Source organism: Oratosquilla oratoria, chromosome 1 (assembly GCF_046742065.1).
Source record: "Oratosquilla oratoria isolate Oo_2021 chromosome 1, ASM4674206v1, whole genome shotgun sequence".
Classification (NCBI taxonomy): Eukaryota; Metazoa; Arthropoda; class Malacostraca; order Stomatopoda; family Squillidae; genus Oratosquilla; species Oratosquilla oratoria.
In genome coordinates this window covers 102,874,812-102,887,311 of record NC_134777.1, presented here as the reverse complement: position 1 = coordinate 102,887,311, position 12,500 = coordinate 102,874,812, and the positions used below count along the sequence as shown (strand labels likewise).

The 12,500-nt window shown below is 49.8% G+C and overlaps 1 protein-coding gene across 1 annotated transcript in view; it reads left to right on the top strand.

Annotated features, from left to right (window-relative positions):
• The window catches only part of Sema2a (Semaphorin 2a), a 633,246-nt gene that overhangs the window by 344,368 nt on the left and 276,378 nt on the right, over nucleotides 1–12,500 (top strand). The window lies entirely within an intron of this gene.

The following is a 12,500-nucleotide window of genomic DNA, read 5'->3' as shown; positions in this document are numbered from 1 at the left end:
CCGCTCTCCCCTCTCCTCCCCCCTCCCCCCCCTGCTCGCGTTCGCAAGTCGGAGGGACGCTGTTATTGAGATTGATGTGCTTTGTGGATTGCTCTCTGGTTTCAGGATCTTTTTCAGAGCGCCGTCCTTGTATCTCGTCACTTCAGGACGTCTGTCCTTTGATCGAACCAGCGAGTTCAGTGTCGATGTTCTGAAATAGATCGGTATGTGACACCGAAACCTACGAGTGGTCTGACACCTTCCTGGAATTTTAGGGAATGTGGTTGGGACATTGAAGGCCAGAGAGAGAGAGAGAGAAAGAGAGGAGGGTAGGTTTAGAGGACACAGTGGGCCAAAGAAATTCCATGAAGGTGATGAAGAAGCAAAAAAAAAAAAAAAAAAAAAAAAAATGGAAATAGACGGCAGACATTAGAAAAGAGAGAATAAAAGAAAGAATGAGTGTATTACTGACTGCACGCCTCGAGAGGGATGCGTGGAAGATGAAATTGAAACGCAAGGTAGAGGGACGAGGTGTGACGTGACAGAAGTTGTGACGCAAGACCAACTCGTTGAGGAGAGTGGGGAAAGCCATTGTTCAGCAGTGGACGTCGAATGTCTTGTGCATTAAACTAGACTGCATTGGCGGAGCATCCCCACAGGAAATTTTTTGGTCCATAACGATGTCGGATAAAGTATATAGATGAATGAATAAATAAATATATAGATGAATGAATGAATAATTGTATGCTGTAGATAAAGAAGTAAACAAACGCTCAAATAGGCAAACAATACAGGCGAAAAAAAAATACTGACATCACGGCATAATTTATTTAGTGTATATCCAAGTGAATCGTACAACTTTGAATTGTGCCACACTCCACCACCCCCTGTGTGTGTGTGTTTGTGTGTTGTCTCGACCACGTGACAATCCTGGAAGAAGCACGGGTTAGGTGTCAGGTGACGCTGGCATATCCTTCGCCCTCAAGGTGTATCACCTTGCTCAGTCGGTCACATGATGCTCACATGTCGGCAGCACGTGTATGGACAAACGCGTAACTCTTCACTTCTCACGTTTACTTAGGGTATCGAAGCCACGTGGTCTGTGTGTGTGTGTGTGTGTGTGTGTGTGTGTGTGTGTGTGTGTGATTCACCATGGTCTTGGATCATGTGTTGGACTCGTGATCGACAGCTATTTACCTCCCGGAAGAGAGCTCAGAGCTCATATATGACCGACCTATGGGTAATACTGTGACCTTACACGCACACACACACACCCAACTCCCCGCCCACGAGAGCTGGAGCAACAACCCGCAGCGCAGCGATACTGAAATTATTTAAGCCCTGATCGGGATTCGAACCCGGACCGCCGCACCGTAGTGGCACCCAGGAACTCTACCACTGCGCCACGAGTCGTGTGTATGTGTGTTTGTGTGTGTGTGTATCCTGCCTTTTAGTTCCGACCCCGTATGTAAGTGGCGGACACGAACATCCCCCATGTATCCTTATGATCTTGTAAGTTACGACATTGCATACGATGTACGTTAAGACGACGGTTATAACGTGTTTCTGATTCAGGCTCATGGGAAACGGGGTCTGTTTCACGTTTGGTGGCGCTGTGCCTCTATTGGCAGGTGCAGAGGTTGTGGAGGGTGACGGGAGGTGCTGTCACTCGCCTCCACCTGTGGACCAGAGAGAGGTGGCGCGTTCGTTTGACAAGGATCACATGCCCCAACATAAAAAACGGGACGATGGTTGCCAGGCCCTCGTTCCGTTTTCTTTGGTCGTGTTTGCATGTGGAGTTTTAGCTTGTTATGACCGACTGCTGTTCCAGATCCCACCGTTACATGCTTCATTCAGATTTCCGTTACATGTGCTTCCCTGCTTTTATCTCTCTCTCTTTCTCTCTCTCTCTCTTTCCCTCTCCCCCCTTTCCTTTTTCTTTCTCGTACTACACTTCCTTACCTCATCTTCTTTCTTGCATTGACCTACCTCTTGCTATTCTCTCTATTCTCCCTCCCTCCCTCCCACTTATCCCAGTTCCCTGCATGGAGTATAATGCTTCCTCTCTCCCTTTGCTCCCCTATATTATCCTGAAGCAGCGAGGCGCTTGTAGCCAAACGGTGCATTGTGTCACGCCAGCCTGTCGCCTCCGATTGCTTGAGCCTCCGCCGTTGAGGCGCAACTCGAGCGCTGAAATCCGCATTGTTTACCGGATACCCTTATTAATGCCCATTCAGCGATTAGAGGGCGGTGGAGTAGGAGGTGGTCCCCTCGTGCGTTGGTAGAAGCTTAGTCCCAGCGTGTAATGCAGATAGGAACGTTATGTGTCTTAAGCGGCTAAGGCGTGAGAACGGAGGTGTATACTCGCAACATGTCCGTACCATGTAAGCAAATGTGCTTGCACACACACACACACACACACACACAAAAGGAAAGAGAGTCTATCATTGTTGGGAAAGGGACTTATAATAATGTGAGGGGTAGAGTGAGAAGATATAATTGGGATGTCGCAGGGTTGAAAAGAGGATGACGGAACTTGATGAGGCTGGATCGTCTCATCAGGAATGAAGTAATCTTCCCTAATCGTTGGCAGGAGTAGCTCAAACTGCGTGACTAGTTTAGGAATTAATTTTTATTGGCCCGTCCGCCATGACATACATATTACATTGTAAATAATTAAAGCTATGAACAAAGTATGCAAATAAATATAGATATAAATATATTGAACAATAGAACAGTGATCCTCGTACTATATATAATTTTTGCAACATACTGTATAATTTAAAAGGCATGTATAATAAATTGATGCAGAATAATAATTTTACAAACAGTATGACGTGTACGCTTCGGGGACACTAGCAGTGGTAGCGTGCTGCTACATAACCCCCCTCCGAGTTATTGTTGAAATGAGACAGTCTTGGAGGTTCGGGGCTGCCTGGAAGGAGTGGGAATGGGAGTGGTGTTGACGGGAGTGTCCGTGGGGTCGAAAAGGTAGGCCGGTTTGACGCGATCGATGGAGACGTGGTCACGCTTTCCGTTGCGTTTGATCGTGACCGTCTTTCTGGTGCGTCGTAGGACTTCGAAAGGGCCTTCGTACGGAGGTTGGAGGGCTTTTCTTACGGCGTCCGTCCTGACGAAGACGTGGGTGCACTGGAGTAGGTCCTGGCTCACGAAGGTTTTAGTAGACTTGGCGTGGCGTGGCGGGACGGGGTGGAGGTTGGCCATGGTCTCCTTCAGCTGGAAGGCGAAGTCGTGTGGAGTACAGGAGGTGGAAGGAGGCACGTCTGCGACAAACTCTCCAGGAAGCTTGAGGGTGGTGCCGAAAACGAGTTCAGCAGGAGAGTGGCCAATGTCAAGCTTGAGTGAGGTTCTGATTCCAAGGAGCACAAGGGACAGGGCCACTGACCAGAGCTCATTGTTGAGGGCATGGGCGTAGAGGGCGGCCTTCAGCTGGCGGTGAAAGCGCTCTACCATGCCGTTGGCCTGAGGATGGTAACTGGCAGTGCGGTAACGGCGGATACCAAGGATGGCCATTACCTTGCTCCAGAGGGTCGACTCGAACTGGCTGCCTCTGTCGGAGGTGAGGTTGGTCGGGACACCGAAGCGAGCAACCCAGTTGTCGACGAACGCTCGTGCAACGGTGTCAGTGTTGATGTCGGGAAGTGGAATCGCCTCTGGCCAGCGAGTGAAGCGGTCGACACAGGTAAACACGTACTTGAAGCCGTTGGAGTACGGGAGGGGGCCGACGATATCGACGTGTACGTGGTTGAATCTGGCAGAGACGAGCGGGAAAGAAGTTAGTGGAGAAAACGTGTGTCTCGTTACCTTGGAAGCCTGGCACTGGAGGCAGGTGCGGGCCCAGTGTCTGACATCCTTGTTAATACTTGGCCAGATGAATTTGGACGTCAACATCCGTTGGGATGCACGGATGCCAGGATGTGCAAGGTCATGAAGGTGGCGGAAGAGTTGATGGCGGAATGACGGAGGTAGGAAGGGGCGAAGGTTGTCGGTGGAGACGTCAGCATACAGATGGATGTCTGTGCCAGGTACTTGAATCTTCTCCATCCTGAGGGAAGGGTTGTCCAACAGACGCTGCAAGTCGTCGCAGTTGGCCTGTGCAGCTGCAATGGCGGCGTAGTCGATGACAGGAGACTGCGTTGAGACTGCGTGAATGTTTCTGGAGAGGGCGTCAGCGGGTGCGTTCTTGGAACCTTGTACGTATCTTATGTCTGTGGAGAACTGAGAAATGTACTGTAAGTGGCGGAGCTGTGTAGGTGTGTAGCTGGCTTTGTTAGCGTGGAAGGTGGTAGTGAGGGGTTTGTGGTCAGTGAAGATGACGAACTGTCGACCTTCTAGGAAATATCTGAAACGTTGGACAGATCTGTAGACAGCAAGCAATTCCCTGTCGAATGTGCTGTAGTTCTTCTCAGCGTTGCTCAGTTTCTTGGAGAAGAAGGCGAGCGGCTTCCAAGCATTGTCGACGAATTGCTGCAAGACGGCGCCGATTCCGTCGTTGGAGGCGTCAGTAGCGATTGATGTGAGGGCCTCCGGGGCAGGGAAACTGAGGGTGGCGACGGTGTCTAGGGCAGTCTTCGCAGAAGCGAAAGCTTTGTCGGCTTCAGGACACCAATCGAGCTTGATAGACTGACCACGCTTGCAAGGTCTAATGAGGGAATACAAAGGCTGCAACATGAGGGAACACTTAGGAATGAAGCGATTGTAAAAGTTAAGCATTCCTAGGAACTGCTTAAGTTGTCTCTGTGTGGAGGGCTTCGGGAACTGGCGGATGGCATCACACTTGGTACTCAGAGGTGAAATACCAGTGGAGGAGACAGTGTGTCCAAGGAAGTCTACGGAGGTCAATCCAAAGTTCGACTTGGCGGCGTTGATTTGGATGCCGTAGTCACGTAGACGGGTGAGGACTTCTTCGAGGTGACGGCGGTGGGTGGCTTCATCAGGGCTGGCGATGAGGAGGTCGTCTATGTAGGCGAAACAGAAGGGTAAGCCACGAAGGACTTCGTCAATGAAGCGCTGGAACGTTTGTGCTGCGTTTTTCAAGCCGAAGGGCATCCGGACGTACTCGTAGAGACCAAACGGGGTGGTAATGGCCGTCTTCGGGATGTCATCGGGGTGTACAGGGATCTGGTGGAAAGCTTGAACCAGATCCACTGTAGAGAAGATGGTGCAGCCGAAGAGTTGGGAACCAAACTCTTGAATGTTGGGGATTGGGTAACGGTCGAAGACAGTCTGAGAGTTTAGGGCACGATAGTCACCGCATGGTCGTAAGTCGCCGCTCTTCTTAGTGACGACGTGTAGCGCCGAAGACCAGTTGCTCTTGCTGGGTCGTATTATCCCTTGACGCATGAGGGATTCGAACTCTGCCTTGACGACGCGTTGCCGTTCGGGTGCTAGACGTCGTGGCTTGGCGTGGGTTGGGCGACCAGAAGTGACAATGCGATGTTCGACGTGGTGACGTATCGGCGGCGTGCATTTATGTGGCTGGGTGAGGGTGGGGAATTGTTGAAGGAGAGAAGCAAAAGGTGTACCGGGACTGATGACGGAGATGTTGGTACTGACGCCAGGACGAGTGTGGCCGTAGGACGTGAGGCGCGTGGAGACATCGTAAAGGCGACGGCGCTGAATGTCCACGAGAAGGCCATAATGGTTCAGGAAATCGGCTCCGATGATGGGTTGAGGGACGTCGGCGACGTAGAAGGTCCACTCGAAGGAGCGACGGAGGTTGAGGGAGAGGGTTAAGGTGGATTTCCTGTAGACGGCGATTTTAGTGTTGTTGGCAGCGTAGAGGGACGTGATTGGGGGTAACGTCTTCGAACTGGCAGAAGCTGGCAGTATGCTCACTGCAGCACCGGTGTCGATGAGGAAGAGGTGACGTGTTAAAGGGTCTTGGATGTACAGGAGTTGTGAAGAGGAGGGGCGAACATTATGCACAGCTGAGGTTCGCCGTTTGGGGTTGAGAGTGGGGGACTGGGGGAAGGCGCAGGGATGGTTACATTTGCGCGCCTTAGAGCCGAACTGGGCGTGATAGTAGCATACCGCTGAATTGCGTTCCGTACTTTTATATCTCGGTCTTGATCGGGAACGTGAACTGCGTGTGAAGTTAAGGCGGTCTGTTGCCTGAACCTGTCCCTTCAGCTCACTAACTTGAAGGGTGAGTTGAGTCACCATATCGACGAGACGCTCGCGAAGGGGGTCTGTGTTGACGTGAGAGACTGAGGGCGAGGACAGAGTTGCGACGAGCTCGTTGGCATGTTCCTCTACGGGTAGCTGGTCCATGATGGTAGAGACGTCGGTTCAGCGGCGGCGGCGGGGACTGGCAGACTGGGACTGCAGGCAGCGGCAAGTGGAGGCTAAAGTTCGCTCTGACGGAGATGGCGAGCGGCGTCAACTGCGGGTGGAGCAGCCAGTGGCGTCGGAAATCCACTCAAAGATGCAGGCGGCGAGTCCACACCAGGCAGGAGTTCGCGTTCCACTCTCAGGAGCGCGACTGGGCAGGCAGTCCACTCCACGGGGCGAGGTAGGCGGCGAAGAGTCCACGGCAGGCAGGGGGTGCGGTAGGTCCACAGCAGGCAGGGGGTGCGGAGGTCCACAGCAGGCAGGGGGTGCGGTAGGTCCACAGCAGGCAGGGGGTGCGGTAGGTCCACACCAGGCAGGGGGGGTGAGGCCGGTCTGCTCCACTGGGCAGGGCTGGACCGGAGGCGGTGAGTAGAACGGTCCAGCGGGCAGGGCCGGATCGGCGGCGGTGTCTGCTGCGTCGGGTCGAGAGGGAGGCGTCTGCGTTGGATGCTGAAGTCCACACTCCGGGAGGTCACCAATTGATGAGGCTGGATCGTCTCATCAGGAATGAAGTAATCTTCCCTAATCGTTGGCAGGAGTAGCTCAAACTGCGTGACTAGTTTAGGAATTAATTTTTATTGGCCCGTCCGCCATGACATACATATTACATTGTAAATAATTAAAGCTATGAACAAAGTATGCAAATAAATATAGATATAAATATATTGAACAATAGAACAGTGATCCTCGTACTATATATAATTTTTGCAACATACTGTATAATTTAAAAGGCATGTATAATAAATTGATGCAGAATAATAATTTTACAAACAGTATGACGTGTACGCTTCGGGGACACTAGCAGTGGTAGCGTGCTGCTACAAACTATCACTTGGGCGGGAGGGATTTGGCATCTGCCTCGGGATGTTGGAGAGATGAAATGAGGAAAGGCAAGGATTAGGGCGAGGAGAAGGGAAACATTCGGGTGTGGGAGGGGGAGGGAGTGTGGTACAGTAAAATTTCAACCATTTGTTATTCTTGTTTGTCCGCTAACAGAAGGGTCTGCATGACATTAGTGTTGCAGTATCTCAACCGAATATTGATTATTGCACGTATATGCGCACTAAGTCAGTCCATCAATCTGTTGCCCCAGGTCTCTCCTGCAGGAGACCCGTTGCTCGCAGGTAACTGGCAACAGTCACGGGACTAGACTATAAGTCGTATTGGATCTTGACTCCTTCAGTGCGGATGTAAGGTGGCTTCTGCTCTCCCTCAGCTGAATAAAATCGCTTGATGACATTTAAAATTGGTGTTAAAATCGATATATTTAAAAAAAAAATTTGCTGTGGGCAGTGGAAGTGTCGGGGAAGATGAGCAGATGCCCAGCATGCGAGGTGAATGAAATCAGATGACGGCAGTCAAGTATGTTTCAAGAATGAGGGAAAATTTTGGGACAAGGGGGGGAAAAGTAGGCAAAAAAGAAGGGAAATTGAAAGAGGGAGAGGAAGCAGGAGGAAGAGTGTGTGGGGGCGGTTAACGCACACAGATTTCGCGTGTGTGCGTACAGTCAAGAAGAAAGTTTACGGTCTTTGTTGGTGTGATAAAGAACGAAGGAATCTGGAAAATACCCTCGGGATGTTGACGCGTTCGCGAGAGGCACCGATGGTCGATTTGAAGTCTTTCGTGCCCCACCTGTGCAAGGTATAATTTTATAGTTTTATATTGTGTGTGTGTGCGTGTGTGTGTGTGGTCATGCATATGCGCACACAGTAAAGAAACAAATACACATAGTGCACGCCCACAAAAACATTCGCACACGTACACACACACACACACACACACACACACACACACACACACACACACACACACACGACTCGTGGCGCAGTGGTAGCGTTTCCAGCTGCCACTACAGCTGTCCGGCTTCGAATCCCGCCTAGGGCTGAAATAATTTTAGTATCGCTGCGCTGCGAGTCGTTACTCCAACTCGTGGGCGGGGAGTTGCGTGTGTGTGTGTGTGCGTCCAAGGTCACAGCATTACCCACAGATCGGTCATATATGAGCTCTGAGCTCTCTTCCGGGAGGGAAATGGCTGTCGAGCACGAGTCCAACACGTGATCCAAGACTATGGTGAATAACACATACACACACACACACACACACACACACACACGCACGCACGCAGACACACACACATCTACTACATACACAAACATAATTACTACATACACACGCATATATGCACATTTAGAGAGATATAAAGAGAAAGGAGGAAAAAGGAGGGAGAGGGGTGAAAATAACATAAGAACATAAGAATACTGGAGACTGCAAGAGACCAAGAGGCCTTACACTAGGCAGTTCCATTTCCATTACCACCTGTCATCCCCATCCATAAAGTTGTCTAACCGTTTCTTAAAACAGCTGATAGTTTCATCGCTCTCTACATGGTTACTAAGTCTGTTCCATTCGTTGACCACCCTATTAGTAAACCAAATCTTGACTATTTCCTTCTTAAGTTAAATATGTCCAGTTTAAATCTATTAAAGCGAGTCCTGCCCTGTTGTCTTAATATCATGGCCATGTTTGCATCACCCATGCTAAAGCCCTTGATCCACTTAAACATCTGAATTAGATCACCCCGCACTCTGCGTCTTTCCAGAGAGTGTAAGTTAAGGTGCCAAACCCTCTCATCGTAATGTAAATTTCTGAGCCCATGATTTTGGTCATTCTCCTCTGTACTGACTCTAGTGAACTGATGTCCATTCTATAAGACGGAGACCAAAACTGTACCGCATAGTCAAGGATGGGTCTAACGCCAGATGGAGTTTGATAATTACCTCTGCACTTCTATTCGTAACCGTCCTAGCAATGAAACCTAATGCTCTGTTTTATTCCTAGCGTTAATGCACTGTTTCCTGGATTTGAGGTCGGGACTCACTAGAACTCCCCAAGTCTCTCTCACTCCGTTTTCTCTTGAAACGTGTTATCTAAGTTTTATCTATTGGAGGATTGGGGGATCGGGTGAAGAAATATTGTTGGGGGAAGTTTTAGCCCTTTGGGTTATGCCAACTTAGGAAAAAAAATACAGTTGTGTCACACAAAACTGAAGCAGACCAGCGAGGACTGCTCGTCTGTTGAGACCCTCCTGGTCTTAGTGGATGACAAGAGCACAAGACCCGAGACCACCGTAGTCTTGGTTTAATGAAACGAGAGGAAAAGACCCAAAGGAGGAGGAGGAGGAGAAGAAGAAGAAAAAGAAGAAAAGGCCACACTGAATGGAGGATTCCCGAGGTGCTGGTGTATGGACTACAAGGCCGGCGTTTCGTCTCTCCTCGGCGATAACCATCGCTTCTATCCTTGGAGACGTTATTATGCCGAAGAGATGGAGTCGTATTGAAGTACTGTTGATAGCCCCATGGAATATTAGTGAACCGCAGTTTGTAGCAAGTCAAGTACGTAGAATGCTGGTGAAATACAATCAGGTGGTTAAAGCGGAATGCTTGTGGAATACAGCCAGTGGCATGCCTAGTGGAATGCAAGCGGATGACAAGGAGTGGCTGGCCAAGTGGAACACGAGCGAACTAGAGAGTGACCAGCCAAGTGGAATGCTAGGGAACTAGAGTTACAAGAGTTTGGCTAGTGGAGCACAAGAATGCTCGTAAACTGCAGGCGGAGGCAGAGTGAGTGGTTTGAGGCAGAGTGAGGTTTGAGGATTGAGGCCGTTGAGGAGTCCTGAGTGCCGAGGCGGAGGCCGTAAATGTTCCGTGAGGAGGAGGAGGAGGAGGAGGAGTACTGAGAGAGATGGGGGACGCCCGGTGGAGGCGTTGCCGATGTAGGTGTGCTCAAGCGATCGTGGGTGTGTTTTGGTGATAGTTAAAGAAGAGAAAGAGAGAGAGAGACGGGGGGGGGGGAGAAAGGGGCGAAGGCGTGTTCTCTTGCACAATAGGGTGGATCCGTATACATACCAAAGGACTGGCAAAGACCTTCTCCCCACCCCCTCGAGTAAGAAAAAAAAAAAAAAAATTATATATATATATATATATGAATAATGATAATAATAATAATAATAACAATAGTAGCAAAAAAAATTATGATAAAACAAAAATAAAAAAAATTGTCAGTAGTTGTACAGTGTTAAAGACGGGGCCCTGTTGAGACCTTGGGGGCGGGGGGGGGGACGTGCCCCCCCCCCACATGGTGAGAAGCGTGGAAGTCCTCCCTTCCCCAACGATAGAGTGATGACTCGAGGTCCTATTCGTTAACCGTCACGGTGACGCCCCTCAGATGATTGAAATCGTGTGGCCCACGCCAACAAAGACCGTCCTACCGTTCCAACCTCTTCAATACTGTGGAGATCCCTCCCCCCTTCACCCAAAAATAATTTTATAGTAATTGGAGATGTGTCATGAAGAGCGCGATCACGGTAAAGCATTAAAGGTTATGGTGAGGTGGTATTAGCTATAGAAGCCAAATATCTCCCGCAACCTTATAGCCTCACTATGCAGTGCAGTATCACGTGTGTGTGTGTGTGTGTGATTCACCATGGTCTTGGACCACGTGTTGAACTCATGATCGACAGTTATTAACCTCCCGGATGAGAGCTCAGAACTCGCATGACCGATCTGTGGGTAATACTGTGACCTTACACACACACACACACACACACACACACACACACACACACACACACACACACACACACACACACACACACACACACACACACACACACACACACAAAAAAAAAAAACTCCCCGCCCACGAGAGTTGGAGTAATACCCCGCAGCGCAGCGATACTGAAATTATTTCAGTCCTGGGCGGAAGTCGAACCCAGACCGCCGTAGTGGCAGGCGAGAACTAACAACAACGCCACGAGGTGTGTGTGTGTTTGTGTGTGTTTGTGTGTGCGCGCCTTTGTGTAATGTATACGTGCACTCACTCATACGAGGAGACTTAAAAGTTCAGTCTAACAATTTGTCAAATTTATCAATTTGGGAATCTAAGTGACTCTGAACTCGAACGGTGGGGGGGTGCTGTTTTTCGTTAATAAAATCGTCTGTCTACAATTACAAAATGTTATACGTTTCCAGCCACCGTGAAGGTGCTCTCCTCTGTCTCCCTTTCCTCAACCTTATGCACATCGTCAAAGCCGCGCCTTTCGTTAGCGCCGCCCCGTGGAGCACTGGTTTCAGCCTCACTGCCAGTTTGTAACGCCTCCTATGGTACCAACTCCCCCCCCCCTCCCTCCCTCCCCCCCCTCTTGTGCTTCTAGTATTGCCACTTTAGCCAACAGTATCACTAACGTCATTCGGTTTGACATCATCGCTGCCGTAGAACATTGACCATCACAACTGTTGTCTTTAACCTCACGAAAGAGAGAGAGAGAGAGAGAGATTAGACTTAGGACATCTTGGTTTGTAAGAGAGACGGCATCCCAAAATGAAGGAAACGAGTGAAGAGAGTACGAGAGAGAGAGAGAGATTGGGGTTAGGGCATCTTGCTTTGTAAAAGAGATTGTATCCCAAAATGAAGGAACAAGGAACGAGTGAAGAGAGAGAGAGAGAGAGGGAGCATATATTGATAGGTCAAATATAATTATTTTCAGTGCCTGCGAAAGCAGGGTGGTGACTTCTGATGAACACAGGTTGTGTCTGCTGTAGAGTGTGAGCAAAGATGAATAAAATAGTGTGGCGGTTCTTGTATAAAAACCTAATCTGAACTTTTGATTCGAAATCTCTTTACCTCTTCCCACCTCTTGCCTCTTTCCGCCACTTGCCATTTCTTGCCATTTCTCGCCTCCCCCCCCGATCGTCTCTATCCCCCCCACTTCCACCCCCAGCCCCTCTCTTTCTCGCGCGCTCTCCCCCTCTCCCCCCCCCTCCCGACGGCTTGAGCATGTTTTACCCATGACTGATTACACGATCCTTATTGCGATTCGCTTCTTCTCCTTCCTCTTCTTCTTCCTCCGTCTTCCTCCTTCCTCTTCCTTCTTCTTCTCCTCTTTCTTCATCTTCTTCTCCTCTTTCTTCATCTTCTTCCTTCTTCCTCCTTCCTCCTCCTTCTTCCTCCTCCTCAGCCTCCACCTCCTTCCTCGTTCTCCTTCCTCCTCTTCCTCCTTCTCCACCCTCCTCTGTCTCCTGTTTCTTTCTCTTCCTCTTCTTCCTTCTCCTCCTTCCTCCTCCTCCTCCTCCTGCTTCCTTCCTCTCCTCCTGCTTCCTTCCTCTCCT